Source organism: Astatotilapia calliptera, chromosome 4 (assembly GCF_964374335.1).
Source record: "Astatotilapia calliptera chromosome 4, fAstCal68.1, whole genome shotgun sequence".
Taxonomy (NCBI): Eukaryota; Metazoa; Chordata; class Actinopteri; order Cichliformes; family Cichlidae; genus Astatotilapia; species Astatotilapia calliptera.
The window spans coordinates 29,697,876-29,725,376 of NC_137425.1; the positions used below are offsets into that span (position 1 = coordinate 29,697,876).

The following is a 27,501-nucleotide window of genomic DNA, read 5'->3' on the forward strand; positions in this document are numbered from 1 at the left end:
ACAAGCTCATAAGGCCTCGATCGTGAAAAACTACATTTCCGCAAAATGACGTCACTTCCGGTTTCGGGCAGGTCATGCGGTCATGTGATAGTTCGCGCTGATGGACGTAGGAAGTGTTACAAACAGCTGATGGATCGGCGAAGCGTGTTTCTGGAATATCATGTTTTTGTTGCTGCAAGTGATTTTTATGCAGTTTTTGCAAAGCTATATGTGGAAGGAAACTGTGACCGAGGACAAGCTGATGGCATAAGATGTAAGTACAACTCCTCCAGTTTCATATGCAAAAAAAATTATTGCGCTAGCTTACTTGGTTGCAGAGCTACCGGGATTTAAAAATAGTTACGCAAAACAGAGCGTGCCCGCTCCGATCGGCTGTAAAGGGTTAATGAGTACATCAAACAACACAATTTTAATTTAAATTTAAAATGAACAACCATATTCTGGCCATTTGTATAGATTTGTAAAAATGAACATGAACAGATTTTTTTTTTTTTTTTTTTGAATGAATGAAAAATAACTATTGAAAACAACAACTGTAAACTGATTGGGGGGGGTGGGCTAAATGCGTCCCCGCATTGCTAGCTCAAAAGCACCACAAAACTTAATACAATCGATGATTTTAGATAAAATATGACGGTTTTTATCTACCTCTTCGTTGTGCCTTCTTAAAGCAATCCGATGTCCATCATCTAGCTGCGCCGCTATGCTAGTTTTCCCTAGCACAGCTAGCTTTACACTGTTGTCCATATGAACTCGTGAGCTTTCATGTTTCTTGATTCGTTCGGAGAGGTGCTTTAAGTCGGTTTGTCCAGATTGTGTCCACGTCAAATCACACTTGTCACTTTTGAACAGTATGCACGGGAAACAAAAAAGTGCATTAGCTGTTCCACAGCCTGTCAGCCACGACTTGCGCTGGAACCAACTCCGACAAAAAGTCCTGTTGTATGCTTTTGACTTCTCCTTCGTTGCCTGGGTTAGTTGAATTTCGGGCTTGTCAGGTCCCAACTCTTTAACTTGCAGTTTTTCTGCCATTGTCCTTCTGGCAAAAGGGTAGGTTAGAAGCGATCTAACCGAATTTGGGGGAGGCTGTGCCTCAACCGTTAACAATACCGCTGCCATCGTCTCTCTCTGACCTTATAGCTCACTTAGGCTACTGACTGAGGTAAAATTCTAGAACAGCAAATCTTCGCGCGTTTTCTGCAGGGGCGCAATTTTAAGCGCCCCCAAACCATTTAATTCAGCGACGCTGATAGGTCAAATATTTATTATTTTCCCCTGGCAACCATTTAATGATAGGCTATTTCGCTGCATATCAAGGGCGCTTTGACGAGCGCCCCAGAAGAAGAAAAACACCGTTTGTTGGTTGAACTTTAATGAGTCAGCTGGTGAAAATGTTAAAATACGCCTGGCTGTATATGGGCACACACATAGTAAAACTATCATTGATGAATTTTTTAAAAATATATATTTTTACTCCTCCACATTTGGGGGGGCGGAGCCCGAGCGCCCCCTATGGGCCAGCCGCCACTGCTTGGAACTCTGACACATTTCCCCAATGTAGCCGAGCTACGAGTGGAGCCCTGCTGGCCGCATTAACCCGCGAGCTGCGGGCAACACGCCAGACAGGCCAACCGGCTGGAATGCTACTCGCAGGCCGACTAACGATAGCAGGCATGAACCGTAGCATAATTCCCCACTGTTTATTTCCACAGTGTTAAGCAGGCCAACAGCGAACGTTTGGAACGCTGAAGTGGTATCCCCTCTGTGTTAACACGTAGCAGCCGAGCTGCACAGTGCCAAGGCGACAGCGTAAGCTTGAACGCAGAAGCCGTGTCCCTGCTGTGTTTCCACACTGTAGCCGAGCTACTCGCTAGCCGGCAGCTGCACAGCATGGTCCGACCAGCGCATAAGCCTGCTTTGTTTTCGAGGCGATATGCCGGGGAAGGGGGACCAACCAAGGGGAAGCAAGGGCCAGCTAGGGGGAACCAAGCAAAGGGATACCAGGGGAATACCGGGGCTACCAGGGGACCTAAAAGGGAGAAATACATCGCCCACGGAGGATGCCGAAGCATGCTCCAGTAGACACAATATTTCCAAGTATGGAAGCGAGAGGCAGATAGACGATGTGAGAATAAAGAAAAGAAACAAGAAAAGAAAAAAGAAAAGGCAGAAGTATCAACCCCCCCACCATATGCACCACTCCCTGGAACAGCATCAATACTGAAGCCAACCCCCACTTCCGCTGCTGCACAGCCAACCCCTACTCCCGCTGCTGCACAGCCAACCCCTACTCCCGCTGCTGCGACCCCCCCCTTAAACTATCCTGTGATCTGTTTCGACCTCAATTTGGTCTTTATGCAGAGGCACAAAACATGTTAGATAAAATTGCACTAGGTGAAAATCCACAGGAAAAAATAGGAAAAGATCGCTACGGACGAGATATGGGAGGTGATGTCGATCCACCTGGTCCTCCCGGCATTTTTCCCATGATAGCAGTACCAAACCCCAGATACGGCCAACCCACAGGGGAAGGTAAAGAAGGTGGAGAGGCACAACGTGATAATAACCCAAATATATTTGTGTTCCGGCCGTGGTAACAAAAAGATAGGCAAAATTGGTGAAGTGAAACAAAAAGAAAATGAAACAGCGTCCGATTTTTTAGATCGCCTGCGTCCGGTTTTTAGGCAACATTCAGGAATGGATTATAATGAAGGTCCTGGCGGTTCTTACCAACAGCAGCTAAAAAATGCATTCCTGAATGGCCTGCTACCCGCAGTGAAATCCCACTTTGGAAAACACTGGGTCACAATGAATACGGGCTCACTAGCCGACGCACTGCAACATGCCGAGCACGCTCTCCCTGTAATATATATAAAAAAAACTGCAAGCACAGGTACTTTCACATTAGATCCAGAAACAGTTTATCGCATTCTCAGGAGGATTTAGAAGGTAACAGACAGGGACAGAGGAGAGGAAATAGAGGCAGAGGAAGAGGAGGACTTAGAGGAAAGGGCCAGAGATATGTAGGACAGACAGACTTACGTGAAAGAAGTGAAAAAAGAGATAATACGTGCTGGAATTGTGGCAAGGAAGGGCATTTCGCCAGAGATTGCAGACATAAAACAGACAAACGGCAATATTTAAATGACTAAATGAGAAAAAGCCAAATGAAAATGACAAAAGTGACGCAGAAGTATTTAATGTCTATCAATTAGTGTCTGAAGTAAAAGGCAAACCTAAGCTGACAGTATATGTTAATGGCAAACCAGTGCAGATGTTATGTGAAACAGGAGTATGTAAAACCATTTTGAACAGAAAACCACAGGAAGTACAATTCTCAGAAGATACTTTAATAGTAAAATCAGCATCAGGTCACACTACAGTGCAGTGACTGACAAAACCCTTATTAAGTGAAAACCAGAGATCAAAGTAGTTTAAAATAGTTTAAAAAGGTTGGAAACAGACCCCAACGAATAGATATAAATATAAGAAGTACAAAAATAAAATAAACAAAGACAAAATTACATTAGAACTTATTTTTAACGTATTGAAACTAATAATAGGAAGGATAACAACCTGTAAACTTATATTAACAATGAAACATAGTTGGCATGACGATCATGCCCAGAATGTATAAAATGAATAAAAGGAAATAATTCACACGAAAACCTATTAGATAAAATAGAGAGATGCATAAGGTACATTAAGGCTGTGTCATTGTTCAGCCAAGGAAAGTGTGTGAAAGGGTAAATGTCTCCAGCTTGGGAAAGGGTGAAACTGCAGATCACCCGAAGCCCTTGATGGATACAAAATAAAATATATAATAATAAATTACTTGGTTCGACATGCAACAGAGAGAATGAATGTGACCGAAGGTTGGATCTGAGATGAGACAAACAGAAGACCAGTCTAAAAAGTAAGCACAAACCTGTTCAGAGAAAAAAACAAATTTGTACAGATTGGATGAATTCTAAATGATCTGTTTGCTGAGTAAGATGATCCTAACTATTAAATTGGCTCAGTAGTAGTATAGTGATATACACTAATAAAATATTGTAATATACTATTGTTATTATATAGAAAGAAAAAGATGATAATATTAATAATGATATAATATTAATAAGAAGAAGCAACCTAGTCAGTTATGATGTGAGGTGGACGATTGTTATGAAGTAGTCTGCATCAAGCTTAAGGTTTGCTCAAACTCAGTATAATGACATATGAGATGAAGAAAATAAAGAAATTATCTAAATTAATTAAGTGCATAGAGGCACTTGAACTGTTTGAAAACCTGTCATTTATCCTAGGTAAAATATTACTGAGATATAGAGCACACCTATAATAACAACTAATAAGCCAAACCCTGTAGACAACAGCTAAAGTTACAGGATTGAGAAGCTGAATTAAATATGTGGACACCGCTAAGTTGATGAGCATGTTACACATTTTCTTTTATTTTTATTTATTTGTTTTTAGAACAGAAGCTGCATAAAAGCCAACACATGCAGCTGTCTGTGAGCTCAGTTTTTCCCTCACACTTCTGCTCTGTTTCAGTAGCAGCATTTTTCTTTTTGTGTCCTGACTCATGTATGTTTTCTGTTTTGTTTGATTAATTTATTTTGTTGATTTGGAAACAAATTTGTGACCATACTTGTGGATCACAGTGACACATAGTGATTAGGCATATGATTTACAAATGCCCAGTTTTAGAACTGTGAGCAATTCAAAGTTTAAATATATATATATATATATATATATATATATATATATATATATATATATATATATATATATATATATATATATATATATACATACATATATATATATATATATATATACATATATATATATATATACATATACATATATATATATATATATATATATATATACATATATACATATATACATATACATATATACATATACATATATATATATATATATATATATATATATATATATATATATACATGTACATATACATACATATACATATACACACATACATACATATATATATACATATACATACATACATATATATATATATATATATATATATATACACATATACATATATATTAGGGGTGCAACGATACACAAAATTCACAGTTCGGTTCGGTTCCATACTTTGGTGTCACGGTTCGATATTTTTTCGATACAAAAAAAATGTTCATGCCTTTTTAATTTGTCATTTATTAAAATTATAAATATATATTTTAACTCAAAAGTACAGTTTTTAAATTTAACCTTAACCCTTGTGCGTGTTTTTTTATTTTGACAGCGAATGCGCACCTGCGGACCACTTATGTGCAGCCCTGGTTATTTAGCTCGTCATATTGCAGCCACAGAAATTATTTTGTCCATGAAACCATAAAGCTGCACTTTCTTTTTGCCTTATAGTCTGATTTGTCATAACTTCTCCGTTTTGTGGTAAGCTTTTTTTTGGCTGTCACTTCTTCACCCTGACCTGTCTTATTTGGCTCAGCAGAACTAAAATATATATCTGTCTGTGAAGGTCATCGTAGTCAAATATATATCCTGCTGCTTTTACACACGCACTCACATAAACTCAGCGATTCTCTGCGCGATCAACCTCTCACATGTTTAAGCTTGCTGCGGGAGATTTCACTTGTCATGTTTGCATAGTAAGCTACCAATTAATAAGACAATGTCAGAGGAATTGGTGCACAAATTATCATCACTCACAGATCAGTGCTGTCATTGCAAAGTGAAAGCAAAAAAACAAGCGCAAATTCAAACGCGATTTCAATATGTCACATATTGACAGTGGCTCACCGATGCCAATGACATAATTACCCAGCTACATTTCTGAAAGAATGCAAAAGCATTGACATATATTTTTCCTTCCTACAATAGCCCGACGGGCAAGGCAGAGATAGATTTTGGTAGCCCGACTGAAAAGATCGCTAGCCCCGGGACGTCGGGCTAGCGATATTGCGAGCCCTGTATCTGATTGAGGAATCACTCATCTTTGGAAAAGAGAGTTTATTACAGAGAAATGTCTCTTTCCAAAATAAAAGCTATACTATCCGCTTCTTCTGGGCTATATTCTCAGCAGCATATTAAACATATAAGGAGAATCATGTGCTAACAGCTGTCTAAATGACTCGGCTAAAGTTAGTAGCATGCTTGCTTGTTTTTTTTCTGCTTCCACTTGTCGTTGCACTAGGATGATGTCGGCGTAAATGTGCAGTCATATTCGTTGTGTTCCCACTAGTGCTTTCAGGTTAATCTCGTTGAAATGACCTTAACGCCACAACACGGCAAATCTCCGTTAACGAGCTACCGCCGATCGCCTCGTGCATGGGGCTAGACGGCCAACACGTTAACGAGCTAACTGCGCTAACACACTAGTTCCCACCCATGTAATTGAGCATTGCATGGCACATCCAACATACTGTTTTACTTTAGTGCATGACTCGCTTACCTTCAGGGTCATACGTCACATGAAAACCAAAATAATTCCAAACGCCAGATCTGAATGAGGGTGGGGGAGGTCCATGTTGCAAGGAGAGCTTAACTTCTGTCTCGCTAGCTTGCCCTGCGCTCTTCCTTCTGACGATGCTGTCTGTGTTGAGCGCTCAGTGAATCTGCGTTCGACTACTCCGCCTAGGCTGCACTGTCGAGCCTAGGCGGAGTAGTCGAACGCAGATTCACTGAGCGCTCAACACAGACAGCATCGTCAGAAGGAAAGTTGATAAAATAAATTTAAAATTTTGTATTGTTCGATACATATGTGTACCGAACCGAAAGCACCATATCGAACGGTTCAATATCGATACGAATATCGTTGCACCCCTAATATATATATATATATATTGTTACGAACTTGTATGTCCATGTGTTTGTTTGTGCAGGTGTTGTGTTTTTTTCTATGTTAATTTAGCTGTGCCAGGGCCCTGTTCCGATTGGTGCGTGGATATACTGCCCCGGCGTGATTGGATCCAGCTGGAGGACCCGCCCATTAACCCTTTACAGCCGATCGGAGCGGGCACGCTCTGTTTTGCGTAACTATTTTTAAATCCCGGTAGCTCTGCAACCAAGTAAGCTAGCGCAATAATTTTTTTTGCATATGAAACTGGAGGAGTTGTACTTACATCTTATGCCATCAGCTTGTCCTAGGTCACAGTTTCCTTCCACATATAGCTTTGCAAAAACTGCATAAAAATCACTTGCAGCAACAAAAACATGATATTCCAGAAACACGCTTCGCCGATCCATCAGCTGTTTGTAACACTTCCTACGTCCATCAGCGTGAACTATCACATGACCGCATGACCTGCCCGAAACCGGAAGTGACGTCATTTTGCGGAAATGTAGTTTTTTTACGATCGGGGCCTTATGAGCTTGTGTTTTACTTGTTATGTGTTTTAAAAAGTTATGTTTGACTTTATGACTTTCTGTGTCGTTTCTGGGATGCTTAAGACTCATATTGCACTGCTGGAAATAGTTTATTTTGATGCATATGCTGTTATTTTGCAAATTTGCACTATAATATTTATTTTCGTTTTTCCTGCAGTATATAAAAATTGGTGTATTTCAAAAATAAAACTATGAAGACACTTAAAATAAATTTCCTGTGGTGGGAAACTAGTTTGTGTAACTTTTTTGTATTTACAGTTTTGAGGGATAATCCTCTTAAATTTCTCTAACTAGAAATATATGTTAAAAAAACAAAAACGATTTTCAATTTTTTTGTAGTTTATTGCACTTTTTTGCAATTTATGTAATTACTATGCACCTAATGCAGACATATTATTAAAGTTTGGGCTATAATGGTTGTATTGATGTATAGCAACTTGAAATGCTCCCAAAAATGGCTCCACAGCATGTAAAAATATAATATAAGCTCTGGCGAACTTGGTTCTATGGTAGGTCTTAAAGGGTTAAAAGGAGGCTGGAGTGCTACAGCGGGAGAGGTCCTCGCGTTTCCCCTCATCACCCAGCAGTAGTCCTGTGGTAGCCGCTGGCTGCAGTATACGCTTGAAAGTTGTGGAAGTGGAGTGGGTAGGGGTGAGCTGCCGTTTCTTTTGATCACCCGTTTTCTCCTGTTTTGAGTTAGTTAAGGAGGTCAGACTCTGTCTTTATTTTTGACTTTGTTTTGGTAAGGTCAGGGGTGCGGGATTTGTGTAGGTTTGTTTTGTTTATTGTTTTGGCCTTGGCTCACCCTGAAGTGTTGACACTCCCGTTTTGGTTCTCTTTATTCACATTGTACATAAATCACCTCACATCTAACAGATTTGTTTCGTGTGACTGCTTGGGTCTTGGGGGGGAAGCGAGTGCCTCGCTCATGTTATGGCCTGGCCCTAGACGGGTCGTAACATGAATTGGGGGCTCGTCCTCTGCCTTTTTCTGTGGGTTTCCGCGTGTGTTTGGTCTGTTGGCGGTTTTCTTGGGTGTGGGGGTGGTAGGTGTGTGGAACTATGGAGTTTTCTTTGGATGATTTTGTTACTTCGCCTTCATGGGATAAAATTGTGAAGTGCAGGAAAGCGGATTTGCTTATTATTGCTAGTTGTTATGATATTCAAGTGTCCTATGGTGCCCGCAAAGTGGAGGTTAGGGACGCTTTGTGTGCAGAGCTGGTGGAGCGAGGCATCCTTCCTGCCCCGAAGGCAGCTGTAGAGCAGCCTGATGGCGGGGGTGTGAAGGTGGCTCCGGAGGCTGAGCCGGGGCCGGATGCCAAAGGGCCTGTTAACGTGCTACCAGCCGAGGCGGACTCTGATGCAGCCGAGGCGGGCTCTGATGCAGCCGAGGCGGACTCTGATGCTGCTGGGGCAAATATTGAAGCAGCTGGGTCTGGTACGGCCGGGGAACCCCTGGCGGGGCGGTCTATGGAAGATCTCCGTTTGACCCTCCGTATAAGGGAGGTGGAAACCCGTGCTAAAGAGCTTGAGGTACAAGCAATGCACCTCCGTGTCAGAGCTTTGGAGCTGGAGCGAAAGCCCTCCACATCTGCCTCTAGTCATCCTAGTACGTCCACCGCTGTCCCAACAGGTTTTGACATCACTAGGCACGTTAAACTGGTTCCTCCGTTTCGTGAGGCCGAAGTGGATTCCTATTTTAACGCTTTTGAGCGTATAGCGGCCGCGTTAAGCTGGCCGAAGGAATTTTGGCCGCTGCTGTTGCAATGCAAACTGGTTGGCAAAGCCCAGGAGGTGTGTACCAGTTTGTCAATTGAAGATAGCCTGGATTATGACATCATGAAGAAGACTGTGTTGCAGGCATATGAGCTCGTCCCAGAAGCCTACCGTCAAAGATTTAGGAAGTGTGAAAAAACCGCCAATCAGACATTTGTGGAGTTTGGGTCATGGTCTGGTTGGGCACCTGCAGGTCTCAGACAGCGGCTCCTCCTCCTTTAGGCGGAGTCCGGTTGCCCCTCCCTGGCTGACCACCTGTGAGCAATCGTGCCAGCGGTATATCAGACCTGCGCTCTCAACCATTCATCGCCTGAGTATCTGCTATCCCCATGTTAGTTCAGTGGAGCATCATAAACCTTGTCCTGACGCCGTGTGATGACTCACCTGTTTTTTCTTGTCCTCAGAGATAGCACCCGGAGTGGAGATCTCGTTCCCCTCGCTCCCGTCCTCCTGGACCTGGGCCGCCTGCTGCTTACACAACGTGGCCTGCCGGCCCACCGCTCACCTGCCTGCCTCCCCACGCCTCGACCGCTTCCGGGCTTTCCGCTCCACCTGTCCCCTCCATCTGAAACCAAGTAAGGCAATTCAATTCAACTGTGGAGGATTGTTGGTTGTCTGCTGGATCCCCTCTGATCGTGATCTCCTCTTATTCCAGTGCCCCCGGTCCCTACCTAGTCCTGTTTCTACCTCCCCGCTGCCCCCGCTGTTCAGCCGTCTCCTAGAGGTGTCTAGGTCGCCCTCATTATTCACCGACGAATCCTACGCACCACTAGTGTGGTGGCGTCGCTTTGTTTTTTACCTTTGTTTACCTGTGGGCGGAAATAAATCATTTGTTCTCTGTCACCTCGCTTCCGGGTTGGTTTCTGCACCTGTGTCCATCCCTGTTCCCTCGTGCCGCTGGGCCGTGACAGTTTGCCCGTGAAAAGAGTCGCTTGTTTGAACGATAGTTGCAGGCCAGTAAAGTAAAGGATCTCGAGGGGCTGAAAGAGCTTCTTTTGTTAGAGGAATTCAAAAAATGTTTGCCGGACCAAGTAGTCATTTATCTGAATGAGCAAAAGGTGACCTCACTTGCTAAAGCGGCAGTGATGGCTGATGAGTTTACTCTCACCCACAAAACTATATTTTCGGCCGCTGTCTCACAGAATATCAGGGTGGGACAGGAAAGGAAAATAAAGTCCCCAAAGATAGGACTGAAAGATAGACAGGAGGATGGTGTTAATCGCGACTGTTTTTATTGTCGCGAACCCGGACATCTGATCGCTGGCTGTCCTGCACTCCGGAGGAAAGAGCAGCGCAAAGGCTCTAAAAATCCAGCAGGCGTAGGTCTCATCAAAGTTGTCCCTTTGCCTAAATCGCATTCCACTCTCACCCGTGATTTGCACCATGCGGATGTGGAAATAGAGCCACGTTTTGAACCATTTATCACGAAAGGCTTTGTTTCTGTGACGGGAGAAGAGAGGGATAAAGTGCCTGTTACTATTCTTCGGGACACAGGTGCGCATCAGTCGTTTATGTTGGATAGTGTACTGCCATTGTCAGATAAAACTGCTTGTGATTCAGATGTGTTGGTTTGGGGAATTAAGATGAGCGTTCTTCGGGCGCCGTTACACAAGGTGCATTTGCATTCGCCCGTGAAACCGGGGCATGTTAAAGTTGCGGTGAGTTCCCAGTTGCCTATTAAAGGGGTTTCATTTATTCTGGGAAATGACTTGGCTGGTGGAACAGTTTTTCCACCGCCTGAAGTGGTGGAAATGCCTGTTCCTTCTGTTACTGATGCTGCCACCCCTTTATCAAGCGTGTTTCCTGTTTGTGCTATTACTCGTGCGCAATCGCGCAAATTTGATGATGTTGTGGATGTTGCTGACATGTTTAGGGCGACGTTAGACGAAAGAAAATCTCCCAGCCGTGAGAGTGGCAGAATAGGAAGCGGAAATGATGTAACAAAACTGATGCCAGAGCTGGATGAGAAATTGAATAGGGATGCATTGACAACCGCTCAGCAGAATGACTCATCACTGGCTCCCTGTTTTCTATCTGCAGCTAAGAGTGCAGGAAGTGAATCTCCCACTTCTTATTTTGTGCAAGATGGAGTTCTTATGAGGAGGTGGTCCCCTGACCGGTGTGGTTTGCCTGGTGCTACGCAGGTGGTGGTGCCGAAGCCACATCGAGGGCAGGTGCTTAGCTTAGCGCATGATGCCAGCATGGCTGGACATCTTGGGGTGAACAAAACTTATCATCGGGTGTTGCGCAACTTCTTTTGGCCAGGGTTGAAAGCTGATGTGGTGGCATATTGCCGTACCTGTAGCACATGTCAGATGGCGGGGAAACCTAACAGACCCATCCCACCTGCTCTGTTACATCCTATTCCAGTAATAGGTGAGCCGTTTGAAAAAGTAATATTGGATTTTGTGGGTCCCCTGCCAAAAACTAAATCCGGACACCAATACATACTTACAATAATGTGTTCAGCAACAAGGTTCCCGGAGGCAATTCCACTACGCACGCTGAAAGCAAAACCGGTGATAAAAGCACAAACGTAAGTTTTTCTCTACTTTCGGGCTTCCAAAGGTTATTCAAACAGACCAAGGAACGAATTTCACCTCAAAAGTGTTTGCACAGGTTGTGGAGGAGTTGCACATAAAACATGTAAAATCCAGTCCATAACACCCAGAAAGTCAAGGTGCTCTGGAGAGATTCCATCAAACCCTCAAAGCTATGCTGCGCAAGTTCTGCGTAGAGTCGGATAGAGAATGGGATGAGGGTCTGCCGTTATTGTTGTTTGCCGTCAGAGAAACCACTCAGGAATCCTTGGGATTCAGTCCGATGGATCTGGTGTTTGGACATGTGGTCCGCGGTTCCCTCCGCCTTCTGAAGGAGAAGTGGTTGTCAGAAACTTCTGAAACCCAGCATAATGTTCTGGATTATGTTAGCGGACTTCGGGAAAAGCTTCACCTTGCATGTCAGTTAGCTCGAGAAAATCTGTCACATACGCAGGCAAAAATGAAAGCTCGTTATGATAAAAAGGCTGTTCGTAGAAGTTTTCAGCCAGGAGAGAAAGTGTTGGTGTTGCTGCCTGTGGTAGGGTCCAGTTTATTAGCTCAGTTCGCTGGCCCATATGTGGTGGAACAGAAACTCAGTGATAGCAATTATGTGATTCAGACCCCAGACCGCCGGAGAAAGTCTAGGGTTTGTCATATTAATATGTTAAAATCGTATCACTCGAGGAGTCCTTCGGGTGCGCCGTCTCCAGTGTGCGCCGCTAGTGTTGTTTCTCTTATGAACCCTCTGATGACGGGCTACTCCAGAAAAGTGAAGCGCTGGGTAGCGGCCGATTGAAAAATTCGGAGATCTTAAATGATTTAGACACATATTTAGCCCACCTATCTGAACCCACTCGGGCTGACATCACTGATCTGATAGAGAACAATTTATCACTTTTTTCTGATCACCCTCGTCAAACTGCTGTCCTGTGCCACGACATTGACGTGGAAGGACATAAACCGATTAAGCAGCATGCTTACCGAGTGAACCCAGTGAAAAGAGCGATAATGCAGAAGGAAGTTGACTATCTCTTAGAACACTGTTTAGCCTTTCCGAGCGCCAGCGCATGGAGTTCACCGTGTGTGCTAGTACCAAAACCTGACAACACTCTTCGGTTTTGTAATGATTACAGGAAAGTTAACGCTGTTACCAAACCTGATTCATTTCCTCTTCCTAGAATGGAGGATTGTATTGATAGAGTGGGATCGGCATCTTTTGTAACCAAACTTGATCTGTTAAAAGGTTACTGGCAAGTACCTTTAACTCCCAGAGCCTCTGAAATATCTGCTTTTGTCACGCTAGATCATTTTCTCCAGTACACGGTTATGCCGTTTGGGTTGCGTAATGCACCCGCTACTTTCCAGCGCCTTATGGCCAAAGTACTGGCAGGCGTGAATAACTGCGATGCCTACTTGGATGATGTTGTCATTTACTCATCCACCTGGTCTGACCACTTACAAACACTCTCCCTCGTTTTCAGCCGTTTTCAGAAAGCCTCGCTTACGCTAAACCTAGCCAAATGTGAATTTGGCAGAGCCACCATCACATATCTGGGAAAACAGGTGGGTCAGGGACAGATACTGCCGGTGACCGCGAAAATACAGGCGATCGTTGAGTTTCCAGTCCCACAAACGAGAAGGGCGCTGCGCCGATTTCTAGGAATGTGTGGTTATTACAGAGGTTTTTGTAAGAACTTTGCCACTGTTGTCGTTCCTCTCACCGATTTGATCAGTCCGGTGAAGCCTTTTGTGTGGACGCCTGTTTGTCAGACTGCTTTCGAGTCTGCGAAAGCATTACTGTGCAGTTCCCCTGTTCTTACGGCACCAAATTTCATGTCCCCTTTCAAGCTCGAGGTTGACGCTAGTGCGGCTGGTGCAGGAGCTGTCCTTATGCAGGAGGACCATTGCGGCGTGGATCGCCCAATTTGTTACTTCTCAAAAAAATTCAACAAACATCAGATGAACTACAGTACTATTGAAAAAGAAGCCCTTGCCTTGTTGTTAGCCCTACAGCATTTCGAGGTGTATATCGGATCCAGCTCTATCCCTGTTCAAGTGTTCACTGACCATAACCCATTGGTATTTCTCTCCCAGATGCAAAACTCAAATCAGAGACTTATGTGTTGGTCCCTTCTTTTGGAGGCCATAGATTTTGGGGACGATGAGCATCAGCAGGTGTTACGGGCTTATCGGGAGGAGGAGCTCCGTTGGAAGCCTTGGCTCATTCCCGAGGAGGAGCTCCCACCTGTCGCCCTGCTTCGGGCCGGCCGCTCGCCTTCACCCCCTCGCGAGGACTTCTCGTCTCCGGCCGCTTTTCTGGCGAGGATGTGGGCAGGGGAAGAGGACCCAATCCCGACAGTTAACGCTGCTGCGCTCGCGGCCGCTCCCAGGAGGAAGCGGCGTCGGCGTCGCTCTACACAGCACTCAGAGGTCAGTGATAATGTTCTGCTGCCACTGAAACGCCCTGGATGTAATGAGGGCGAGCGGCTTGGAAAGACAATTAAGGTCTCGGAGATGGAGACTCAATTTACCTGTAATGTTAACTCCGTCACCCCCCCATGCACCTCATCGCGGTCTGTTTTCTCGGGGGCCAGTGAAGAAGCTGCCTTTTCCATGCCTCTGACTGCTAATGTCGAGGGTGTTAATCTTGTGCCCACGTTGTGTTTTGACAAAAAAGCTAAAATTTCTGATGTTGGGCACGCTATTCTTGGGGAAGACACACTGCCAGCACCAAACTGTGAAACCGACACTGCCAAACCGGCCATAGACTGTCCAGTCCTGGGAATTAAACCAAGTGATGTACTGTTAAACCCTGGTATTATGTATGAGCAGGCTGAGGGGGGCATTAGTGAAACAGAATGTGCTAATGATTCTGCACACCCAGAACATCCATCTTCCGCTGAGAGGGCTTCTTTTAAGACCGCTACGGCATCTGGGGCCTTATTTAAGACCGTGTCTCAGCCCCTGCTGTCCGTTAACTACAAATTAAGTGAGAAAGCTTCTGATCTGACCAGTAGTAAGACTGTATTGCCTTTGGCTAGCACCCCCCTTTCCGAGTCTGTTTTCCTTGTTCCCAAGTCAAATAACAAATGTTCTGTTTGTATAACTAGGCCAGCGAGAGAAGAAATGTCCAGTGTTGCTCATGAAAATGTCTGTTATGATCCTGTGCTGATCGGTCCCCATGTTGCTCACCCTGCTGATGGTTTGACCAGAGTGAGTGCTTTGGAGCCCGACATCAGCGACTGCTTTTCTACACCAGTCCATCGACACGGGACGATTATTATGGGTCTGCCAGGGTTCCCTATGTCCGTGGATGACATTGCAACTTCCGCTAATACAAAACTGAAGGACTGTTTAAGTTATGCTCCCGCTTTATCCAATGACAAGGCTGAATTTTGTGTTTCCAAGACTGTCGGGGGCGAGCGCCATGCTAGTCATTACAAACCAGCTAGCCCTTTAACTGCACCCCTGGGCCAGGACCTTTTGACGGCAGTTAATGAACTGGCCGATCTAAAGACGATTCAGCCGGATTGCTCAGAGCCAGTCCACTATGTTTTCTGTGCAAAGTCAAGTCCATGCGCATTCCACTCACTAGCCTTCTACAGCCAATTAGTGTGTGTGGCTGAACCCCTCCTTAACTCAGTCTCGCCAACGGGGGGCTTAGATCCCAATAAGCGTAGTTATTTCCCATGTGACTGCCAAATTATTGTGTTAAAATCATCTGCACATAATCCTGGTTGTTTTATGTGGGTTCATGACTCAAGTCTTGGCCTTAAGAATCATGCTTCCTGGGACAATATAACCATCGCTTATGTCACTGAGCCAACTTATTTCAGGTCTGAAATGTTGTTTGAATCGTGCTCCAAGACAGAAGGTGTGTTTAGCTCCCCAAGAAGGGCAACTAAGGACAAGCTGGACTGTGTCAAGGACTTAGAGACTTTAAGGTTTTTGTCTGTCGTTGCTCCTCTGCTTACACCTGCCAAAGTCAATGTCCGGAACTTTGTGCTCACTCCCAGGGTGGCTGTGGCGTTCCCTGACCTCTCACCTGCGTCTGATCTCCAGATAGAGGCAGTGGTCACCCAGCCAGCACCTGAGCTAGTTCCCACCACCAGGGTCAGGGCAGCCGTAGGTCAGCCATATCCTGCACCTGCATCTACACCTCAGGTGGGAATGGTTGCCGTCCGGTTTGTTCCTACACCCAGGTTGGTTCCCAAGGTTATGCCAGTCAGCACACAGCTGAGCTCCACACCCAGCCTAGGCACTCGGGTGGGAGCGGTTGTCGCTCTGCAGGCGCCTGCTGCTGGATGCCCGGGTGCGCCTATCAGGCACCCTGCAGCATCCACGCCACTTCATGCCATGTCAGCTGGAGGGCCCGAGGAGCCCGTCCGGCCTCATGCCACGTCAACTGGAGGGCACGAGGAGCCCGTCCAGCAGCCTTCCTCGTCTGCTGGTGGTTCAGGAGAACCACTCCGGCCTCATTCCACGTCAGCTGGAGGGCCCGAGGAGCCCATCCAGCCACCATCTGCTTCTGCTCCGCCTGGTCCAGCCTCGGCTTCTGCTTCTGCTTCGCCTGGTCCGGCTTCAGCCTGTGCTTCGCCTGGTCCAGCTTCGGCCTCAGCCCCTGCTTCGCCGTCGCCTGGTCCAGCCTCTGCCTCAGCTCCTGCTTCGCCGTCGCCTGGTCCAGCCTCAGCTCCTGCTTCGCCCTCCCCCGGTCCAGCCTCAGCCTCGGCTCCTGCTTCGCCGTCGCCTGGCCCCGCTTCTGCCTCCGCTCCTGCTTCGCCGTCGCCTGGTCCAGCTTCTGTCTCGGCTTCGCCCTCGCCTGGTCTAGCTTCAGCCTCTGCTTCTGTGTCGGCCTCGCCTGGTGCTGCAGCTGTGTTGCCGCCGCCCAAGCCACGTTCTGCCCCTCGGAATCGCCGGCCACTTTCCGGGCCGTCAGCTGGACATCATTGCCATCGGGGGCGGCCTCCTGAACTGCACCGCCACTGCCTCCCGCATGGACGGCCTCCTGATGGGAGATGGCGTGGCCTGTTGAGTTGCCAACCTCCGGGTCGGCCGCCTGTACTGCTAAACCGTGACCTGTGGTGCCCTCGACCACCGGGTCGGCCCCCTGAACTCCTGAACTATGTTTGGACTATTGTCAGGTGCTCCAGTGTTTTCTGTCGGCTGTTTTTTGTTTCCTGTTCTGGGCCCTCCGTCCTGGTCCCCCGCCGCCCGTCCGGGCTCGGTGGTCTGTTTTTTTGTTTGGGGCTGTCTGGAGCCAGCCCTTGGAGGGGGGGTGGTGTCATGGTCCTGGGTCGTGCGACCCAGTGTTTTGTGTTTAGCCTATTTTGATGTTTATTGTTTGTTTAGGTTCGTTAAGTTATTCCAGCTCATTTGTAATTATATGACCCTTGTATTAAGCCTCCCTTGCCCTTCATGTGTTTATGTCTGTGTGTCTTGTGTTGTCAAGTTCATGCTGTCGCTTCTGTCATCTTCCCCTGTACTCCGTCTCCCTGATTCGTGCGTCTACCTGTCATGAGTCATGTCTGCGTGGTTATGTTTAGTTCATGTCATGTCTAATCTCCATGTTTCCTGTTTTACTTTGAAAGTCTGTATTCAATGTCAGTGTATTTAGTTTCACCTCTCCTGTCCTGTCGTTAGGTTCATGTGTGTCAGCTGTCCTCCCATGTGTGGCCACTTCCCCTGATCATCCTTCATGTGTATTTAGTCTCGGTGTTTCATGCAGTCTGTGTCGCGTCGTCTGTGTTCCCACCCTCCGTGTTTCCATGCCCGGTCTGTTGTATTCTAAGTCATAGCCTTATCATAGTTTATTCCCAGTTTAGGTTTCTGTTTAGTTATTGCTCTTGTGCTGCCCTTATTCTTGTTTGCTTCTTTTGTATTCATCAGCCACAATAAAAGGCTTGATTTTGGTTTAAGTTCACCTACATGGTTTTCCTTTCATGAGGGATCCACTCAATCGCTGGCTCCTTGGTCTCAGAAAATGCTCCTACATTCTTATCCATCAGCTGCTCGGCCATCAGGGCGATCGTGGCTCAAGAGTTGGGAGTTTGCCTTGTAATCGGAAGGTTGCCGTTTCGAGCCCCGGCTCGGACAGTCTCGGTTGTTGTGTCCTTGGGCAAGACACTTCACCTACTGGTGTTGGCCAGAAGGGCCGATGGCGCGATATGGCGGTCTCGCTTCTGTCAGTCTGCCCCAGGGCAGCTGTGGCTACAACTGTAGCTTGCCTCCACTAGTATGTGAATGGGTGGATGACTGGGTGTGTAAAGCGCTTTGGGGTCCCTAGGCGGGACTATTCCAATAAGAAAGGTGATACCTAAGCCCTGCGTGAAACAATAACCAAACAAAAGACAAGTGCAATCCTTAACTCCCTAATTTGATAACCGAGGGAAAAAGTGCAGAAAACGATAAGGCAGTTTCCCCCCTTTTGCTTCAGTGCTTATTTAAAAGAAGAAAAGAGTATCTATAGCACTGTATACTAAATGTAAAAGTTCTCTGAAGGCTCACACGAAAATTTGTCAGTGAGGGTTTGGAAGCCAAGGACAAATCTGCTGCTGCTGTCAGTTGCTGCTAGGGAACAACTGCTAGAGATAGGGTATTTAAAGGGGGCACTTGATGATGGGAACCAATCAGCAGCTGCCAGCTCTCCAATCAGAAATAGGACCCGCAGAGACACTTAAAGGCACAGAACACACATATAGAACAATATCCAGACACCTTGATTCAAAATATGGCCAGGGCCGTAACACTGATGTTCACATTTCCAATAGATTTTTGTATGCATAGGTTTGTAGTCAACAACTTGGACTTGGGAGATGAGGACACACTCGCATCAGTTCCATACCACGGCCTTGGAAGATGTTATGGTTTTGACAGCACTTTGAGTCAGTTTATTTGCAATACATGTGAAATTGACTCCTTTCATTGGTTACGGGTGACACTGCTAATACCCAGAACTTTGTTTGTATTTGAAGCTTTTCTTATTTGAGATACTTGCTTGTAAGTATAAAAATACTGGCAACTGCCAGTTTTTCACCTTAGCCTCATAGCAAACAGACCTATGGTATCAATTTGAGAATCCTAGCTGACTTTTGAAGAATGCTGGAACTGACTGTACTGATTTTACCAACATGTGTTTAGTAAATATTCTTGCATCGGTTATCATTCTTCTGTATCTCTTCTGTTATTCTTGATGTCTTTACTATTTTTATATATATATATATATATACAGTGGGGCAAAAAAGTATTTAGTCAACCACCGATTGTGCAAGTTCCCCCACTTAAAATGATGACAGAGGTCAGTAATTTGCACCAGAGGTACACTTCAACTGTGAGAGACAGAATGTGAAAAAAAAATCCATGAATCCACATGGTAGGATTTGTAAAGAATTTATTCGTAAATTAGGGTGGAAAATAAATATTTGGTCACCTCAAACAAGGAAAATCTCTGGCTCTCACAGACCTGTAACATCTTCTGTAAGAAGCTTTTCTGTCCCCCACTCGTTACCTGTATGAATGGCACCTGTTTGAACTCATCATCTGTATAAAAGACACCTGTCCACAGCCTTAAACAGTCAGACTCCAAACTCCGCCATGGCCAAGACCAAAGAGCTTTCGAAGGACACCAGGAAAAGTATTGTAGACCTGTACCAGACTGGGAAGAGTGAATCTACAATAAGCAAGCAGCTTGGTGTGAAAAAATCAACTGTGGGAGCAATCATCAGAAAATGGAAGACATACAAGACCACTGATAATCTCCCTCGATCTGGGGCTCCACGCAAGATCTCATCCCGTGGGGTCAAAATGATCATGAGAACGGTGAGCAAAGATCCCAGAACCACACGGGGGGACCTGGTGAATGACCTGCAGAGAGCTGGGACCAAAGTAACAAAGGTCACCATCAGTAACACACTACAACGGCAGGGAATCAAATCCCGCAGTGCCAGACGTGTTCCGCTGCTGAAGCCAGTGCATGTCCAGGCCCGTCTGAAGTTTGCCAGAGAGCACATGGATGATACAGCAGAGGATTGGGAGAATGTCATGTGGTCAGATGAAACCAAAGTAGAACTTTTTGGTATAAACTCAACTCGTCGTGTTTGGAGGAAGAAGAATACTGAGTTGCATCCCAAGAACACCATACCTACTGTGAAGCATGGCGGTGGAAACATCATGCTATGGGGCTGTTTTTCTGCCAAGGGGACAGGACGACTGATCCGTGTTAAGGACAGAATGAATGGAGCCATGTATTGTGAGATTTTGAGCCAAAACCTCCTTCCATCAGTGAGAACTTTGAAGATGAAACGAGGCTGGGTCTTCCAACATGACAATGATCCAAAACACACCGCCCGGGCAACAAAGGAGTGGCTCCGTAAGAAGCATTTGAAAGTCCTGGAGTGGCCTAGCCAGTCTCCAGACCTCAACCCCATAGAAAATCTGTGGCGGGAGTTGAAAGTCCGTGTTGCTCGGCGACAGCCCCAAAACATCACTGCTCTCGAGAAGATCTGCATGGAGGAATGGGCCAAAATACCAGCTACTGTGTGTGCAAACCTGGTAGAGACCTATAGTAAACGTTTGACCTCTGTTATTGCCAACAAAGGTTATGTTACAAAGTATTGAGTTGTATTTTTGTTATTGACCAAATACTTATTTTCCACCCTGATTTATGAATAAATTCTTTACAAATCCTACCATGTGGATTCATGGATTTTTTTTCCACATTCTGTCTCTCACAGTTGAAGTGTACCTCTGGTGCAAATTACTGACCTCTGTCATCATTTTAGGTGGGGGAACTTGCACAATCGGTGGCTGACTAAATACTTTTTTGCCCCACTGTATATTTAATTCCTGCACAACTGGCGTGAAGCACCATGATTTTGCTGTACATGTACAATGACAATAAAGGGTATTCAATTCTATTCCATCCATTCGCTTCTGCTTATCCTTTTCAGGGTCACGGGGGGCGCTGGAGCCTATCCCAGCTATCATAGGGCAAGAGGCAGGGTACACCCTCTGTGTATGGTGGGAGGAAGCCAGAGTACCCAGAGGGAACCCATGCAAACACAGGGAGAACATGCAAACTCCACACAGAAAGACCCCGGCCTGATGGTGGAATTGAACTCAGGACCTTCTTGCTGTGCGGCAACAGTGCTAACCACCGTACCACGATGCTGCCCTCTATTCTGTTCTGTTCCATTCTATTCTATTCCCACACTGTTTTCTGTGACGTGAGGATAGTGAGCTCTGCAACTATAGCATATTCTTTATGTTATCTGTACTCAGAATGGATCTTTGGATAAAATAGGAGGTTGAACGATATACTGCCGACTGCCATCTATTTTTTTTTAAATATTATAGAATATGATGCTGGACATTTAACAAAATACAAAGTTTTTCAAATAAGCTTTACCTTAAACATATGCAGCAGTGATATTAAGTAATTTAACAGTGATGGGGATAAGATAACCACCATCTAAACATTTTGTAATGCTGTTTACATCACCTGTGTTATAGCAGACCTGCAGTATGTAGTCATGTACGCGTTAGATGTGTGCCATAGTGATGGGATTTCCGTCTCTTTTTAGAGAACCGGCTCTTTCGGCTCAGCTCACTAAAAAAAGCCGGCTCTTTCAGCTTCCAACCGGCTCTTCAAGTTGTTTTGTTGTTTTAATTCATGTATTATTAACAATAATATAATTTTATATTATTGTATATAAAATATATGCACAGAAGGAATTACTAATGTAAAAAAAAAAGTGGTTTTATTTCTATATGTTTATATATAAATATATGTGGTGGCACCTAGACACAAAGCACGCATAAACTCCAAAAAGCGCGTACAAATTCCAAAGCATGTACAAAGTCCAAAACACATTTCTAGCGTTAACTGAACTTTCAAAACAGAGTTACCTAGATCACTTAAATTACACAATTGAAAGCATATGTTTATTGTTTGTATATTTATACACAGGCACTCATATATATTCTAAAAAATTTTTTTAAAAAGTTCATTTACCTGTTACTACCACACACCAAATCCGGTCATTGGTACTTCCTTGCTTGTGTAGCCACTAGGTAACAAAAGCTCAACACTGCGCCTAGCATTCTGGAGCACTTCTGTTGTGTTTTGTACATGCTCCGGAGTTTGTACGTGTTTTGGAGTTCATACGTGTTTTGGAGTTTGTACGTGCTTTGTCTCTAGGGGCCACCGTAAATATACTTTTATTTATTCACTCCACATAAAATGTAATAAATCATGTAATACAAAAACTAACTATTCACATTTCAACTTTTAACTATTTAAATTTTCAGCTTTTTCCTTTTAAACAAATTTGAAGTGAAACAACACAAAACACTGTAAACCACAACAAAATTAAATATAACTTAAAATATGTGTGTGGGCAGGCGGAGAGGAGGATCCAAACGCAGGACTCAGACACAAACGTGAAACTCAAAACCTCAGCTTTATTGCTGACATGAAAACCAAACGTGAAGTGACCACTGAAACCGGAGACCAGGAACACACAGGCATAATCTGAGGGTACAACGCGACACCGAGTATGGGAAAACACAGGGCTTATATACACAGGGTAGTAATGAGGGAATGGTCAACAGGAGGGAGACACAGCTGGGAGAGATCAGGGCTAACGAGACAGGGGGGAACAAAGCTGAACACACTAACCTAAGACAACGGCTTTCACAATAAAACAGGAAACACTACTAAAAGGCACGAACAGAAAATAATACATGAAACCACAATTCCTAAAACATGGATAAACAGAAACATGAAACTCTAATAATAAACATCATCATCACAACAAGAGAATGAGAAAACAATCCAAAACACCAAGATAACTGAAACACAAAGTACCAGAGAAACATAAAGAATAATCCATGATGCCAAAGTAAACCAAAACATCATAAACTCAATTGCTGGGTCCAACAGACCCAGAACCATGACAGAAGATGCATATTCTCTGTCATATAGGCCTTGTAGGAGCCATAATTGAATGTATTGAATTTTGATGATCACTGGGTTTTTATTTGTTTGGTTGTTATGGGAGTCACGTGGGTGCTAGCGGTGACATAAATGGGCGTTGTCAGTCTGTCATTCACTGGTTTTGATTTTGACAGAGAGGAGGGCTGGGTAGCCGTAGTTTTTGTTGACCGCTGCACTACATGTTCACTTCGTTATATTAGAGCCTGTGATGTTGTAAGAGTTTGAATCAGGAGCCGATGATACTACTCTGTAAAAATCGCAAAGCACTTTAATTAAACAAGCAAACAATTCCACCTCTCGCATTATTGCGTAAAGTTGACAGCGCGTCAGGCAAATAGGCAGGCTTCATCCCCGGCCTCTAGCGACTGTGGAAGTCGCTACAGGCCTGCATGACTAAACTTTCTGAATCCTTTATCAACTGCAACTGAAAATAGTTGTGGATGATTACTATACCTTTCTAATGTGACGTTGTTGTCCCTGGCTCTCTTTCTCTCTCTTTCCTTCCGGCTCTGTTCCTGTGCTACTGAGAGTGTAACTACCGCTGCTCCCTCCTCTTCCCAGCGCAAAGCACAAGGCTCGCGTGCGTAGTGAAGCGGAAAAAGAATAGAATAGAATAGCCTTTATTGTCATTGTACAGAGTACAACGAAATTGGAGTGCCACTGCCTTGGTGCAAGATTCAATAATAAATATAAATGTAAAATATAAAAGGTACAATAAAACAATCGTAACTACTCAAACAATAGTAAGTACGATATATACAGGATAGCAGCATTAATATAATGACAGTATGAATAGCAGCATAATATAATGGCAGTGACGGTATGGTATAGCTAAGCAGGTTCAATTGTTTTTGTGCTTATTTACTACGGTGAAAGCTCTGGGAAAGAAGCTATCCCTGAATCTGTTTGTCCTGGTTTTATGTGACCTGTACCGTCGGCCTGACGGTAATAGTTCAAACAGTTGATTGCTGGGGTGAGAGTAGTCCTTGATGATATTGTCAGCTCTGCTGAGGTACCGGGAGTTTGCAGTGACCTCCAGGCTGGGCAGAGAGCAGCCAGTGATCTTCTGGGCTGTGTTGATGACCCTCTGCAGTACTTTCCTGTCCGCAGCTGAGCACCCTGCATACCATGTTGTTATGCCGTACGTTAGGATGCTCTCTATGGTGGCTCTGTAAAATGTCCCCAGCAGCCTCTCCTCCAGGTTGTTCCTCCTGAGCACTCTCAAAAAGTCGAGACGCTGCTGGGCCTTTTTTACCACCGCTGTGGTATTTGCAGTCCAGGAGAGGTCATCAGAGATCTGCATGCCCAGAAACCCCATGGAGTGTACCCTCTCCACACAGTTCCCGTGAATGTAAAGTGGGGCCGGGTCTGCTCTGCACTTCCTGAAGTCCAAGATAAGTTCTTTCGTTTTCGTGGTGTTCAGTTGGAGGTTGTTAACTGAACACCACTCAGTCAGTCTGTTGACCTCATCTCTGTAGTCCGACTCATCCCCCCTTGAGATGAGTCCAACCACTGTGGTGTCATCCGCGAACTTTATGATGGTGTTTGAGAGATGGGTAGGGGAGCAGTCGGATGTGTAGACCGTAAACAGGAGGGGACTCAAAACACATCCTTGTGGAGACCCGGTCCTGAGTGTGATGGTGTTGGACAGGTGGGGGCCGAGTCTGACAGACTGTGGTCTATTTGTCAGGAAGTCCTTGATCCAGAGGCAGATGGGGGTGGAGAGTCCCAGGTGAGACAGTTTCTGGACCAGGATCCCGGGACGATATGATTGAATGCTGAGCTAAAGTCCAGAAAGAGCATTCTCACATAGCTTCCTCGGTGCTCCAGGTGACTCAGCGCAGTGTGGAGCGCTATGGTGATAGCGTCCTCGGTGGATCGATTTGTCCTGTAGGCAAATTGGTGGGGGTCCAGAGTGGGAGGCAGAGCGGCCCTGATGTGCTGACAGACCAGTCTCTCAAAGCACTTCATCACTACAGGTGTAAGTGCAACAGGCCTGTAGTCATTTGGGATGACCACAGCTGTCTTCTTGGCGATGGGGATGATGGTGGAGGTTTTGAGGCAGGGCGGGACGGTGTTTGATGACAAGGAAAGGTTGAAGATTTTAGTGAAGACTCCAGTCAGTTCGTCAGCACATGCTCTGAGAACCTTTCCATGTATTCCATCAGGACCTGCTGCCTTCCTGGGATTCACTGACCTTAGAACACACCTCACTTGATGCTCCCTAATTGTTAGTGTGCCAGTGCTGGGGGCAGGTGGAAGTGGTGTGACAGCTGAGGGCCTGGTCGTCTCAAAGCGGGCGAAGAAACGGTTTAGATCCTCAGCCAGCGAGGCATCTGGCCTGGTTATTGCTTCTGTAGTTGGTAATGTGATTGATCCCTGCCACATTTTTCTGGGGTCGTTATCAGCAAAGTGATCTTCAGTCCTCCTCCTATAGGCAGCCTTAGCTTTCCTGATGCCTCTACTCAGGTCTGCCCTGGCCGCCTATACGCAGCCCTGTCCCCTGACTTGAAGGCAGTGTTGCGGCTTTTTAGGAGGGATTGCACTTCGCTATTCATCCAGGGTTTTTGATTTGGAAACACCCTGACCCTTCTGTTGACGGTGACATTGTCAACGCAGTTCCTGATGTACGAGAGTACAGTATTTATTCACTCCACATAAAATGTAATAAATAAATTATAAAATACAAAAAACAACTATTTACATTTCATACATTTCAACTTTTAACTATTTAAATTTTCAGCTTTTTCCTTTTAAACAAATTTAAAGTGAAACAACACAAAACACTGCAAACCACAACACAATAGAATATAACTTAAAATATGAGGGAAAAGGGGGGGGGGGGGGGGGAGAACACCCAGATCTTTAATTAGTTTGGAAATACCTTTCCCTTAATTAATTTTTTTTTAGAAATATCAATATCACACTCAGCTGACCGCGTTTTATCTTCCCATTGCACTGATGGGTGGACAGTTCTTAGGTGCCTGTGCATGTTGTTTGTGGAGCCGGCTCTATATGATATCCTTTTCTTGTAGACTCTACGCTCTGCCTTTGTTTTGTCAATAAGATTGAAATGGTTCCAGACTTTGCTTCTTTTCTTGGTGTCACTCATTTTCTTTACTGTACCTTTCCAATGTCACGATGTTGTCTCTTGTTGTTGCTCCCGGCTCTCTTTTTTCCCTCTCCCTGCTGCTCTTGTTGTGTGCTACTACTGTTGCGAGTGTAACTACCGCCCAGCCCCCTCAGCTCAGCGCTGAGCAGAGGGGGGAGGGGCGCAAACGCAAGGCTCTGTTTGGTCTCTGCTCAGCGCAAATACGTTACTTGGAGCGTGAAGCGAAAAAAAGTGAAAGAGATGGCAGGAGAAAGAAAAAAAAAACCACGACTCCCAAAAAGGAGCCGGCTCGCATCGTTCACTTCAAAGATCCAGCTCTAAGAGCCATTTCGTTCGCAACCGACCCATCACTAGTCCTTAAACCACAAACCATACAGCTTAATAAACTGAAGCACATACGGCTTCAGTACCACATAGCAAACCATACAAGTCAAATAATTAAATTAAATGTTTTCACAAGGCACCTTCAGTATAGTCACAGTAGAAAGGTTTAGTTCAAAAAGTTGAATAAGAGGAAGTGAGGCCTAGCTGACAGCTATTGACTATAGTTTCATATGCTGGAATGCCTATAAATTAAACTGAGTGTAAAGATAAAAATAAATAAATAAACTATAGAAATGGAAGTTGAATTTTAAAATAAATAAATAACTTTTGCACAGTTGTTACCAGAGAAATGTTATTGCTATTAAGTTGGGTGCTTTAACATGCTTTTGGAGCTGACCTCAAGTGGCCACTGTCGTTACTCAAGAAACACTGACTTAATTTTTTAGCACAGGTGGAATACCATTTGTGTTAGCTTTGGTCAATGTAAAGACTGACGGCGGGTGAAAGGCTTACCCTAACCCCCTCTAAAGTATAATTATACAGAACCAGAAAACTTTGTTGTTATTTGAATAGAAAAAGAAAGTGTACTTTATTGGTCCCCGTGGGGAAAATCCCTCTCTGCATTTAACCCATTCACTCAGTGAAGCAGTGGGCAGTGTGTAGGGACGGTACCTTGCTCAGGGGTACCTCAGGGTACCAGGGGAATCGAACCCCCGACCTGCCGATCATGGGGCCACCACTCTACCTACTGAGCTATCCCTGCCAGGGAATAGGACCTAAATACTAAAACTATTTCTTGACTAATTACATTTAGGTACATTTAAGATATCCACAACAATATTTTTTTTCTTATTATATGGCAAATTATGATTCTGGAATGTTACAGTGTGTTTTTTAGCTCCAGTATACTGTCACTTCTTCACCTAAGCTAAGTCTGAATCAAATCAGTCCAACTGACACAAACTAATATGTACCTTTTGTGTCTCTGCTCCAAGATAATAGTAGCTTTCAAAAATACATCAGCCTTAAAAGTTTAATTGAAGGGTTAAATAATCTTAGAGGTCAGGAGAGTGTGGAGATAAATTTTAATGGTAAAGCTACATACTTTATCCTCTACATTTAACCCATTCACTCATTGAAGCAGTGGGCAGCTACCGTTTGGTGGATTTGAACTCCTAGCCCTCCAATCATAAGGCAAACATGCCTTTAACATTAAGAAGGTATTTGGAATATATGAAAGGGAAGATTTGATGCCAGTCAATATAATCCCAAAGTAGTATTCAGGAGTTAAACTGGGGAATAGTGCATGCCTTATGTGTATGAGCAGAAAATGAAAGAGATGTAGAGGTTAGAGTAGGAGGTGGA

General features: G+C 44.8%; 1 long non-coding RNA gene across 1 annotated transcript; it reads right to left on the bottom strand.

The window, feature by feature from the left end:
• Window positions 1–23,304: 23,304 nt before the first annotated feature.
• On the bottom strand, window positions 23,305–27,247 carry LOC145428608 (uncharacterized). The gene is made up of 2 exons (XR_013908907.1): window positions 25,827–27,247; window positions 23,305–25,322 (listed from the first exon to the last, which is right to left on the bottom strand). It is a non-coding gene; the product is annotated as an uncharacterized LOC145428608 (long non-coding RNA).
• Between the last annotated feature and the right edge of the window lie 254 nt (window positions 27,248–27,501).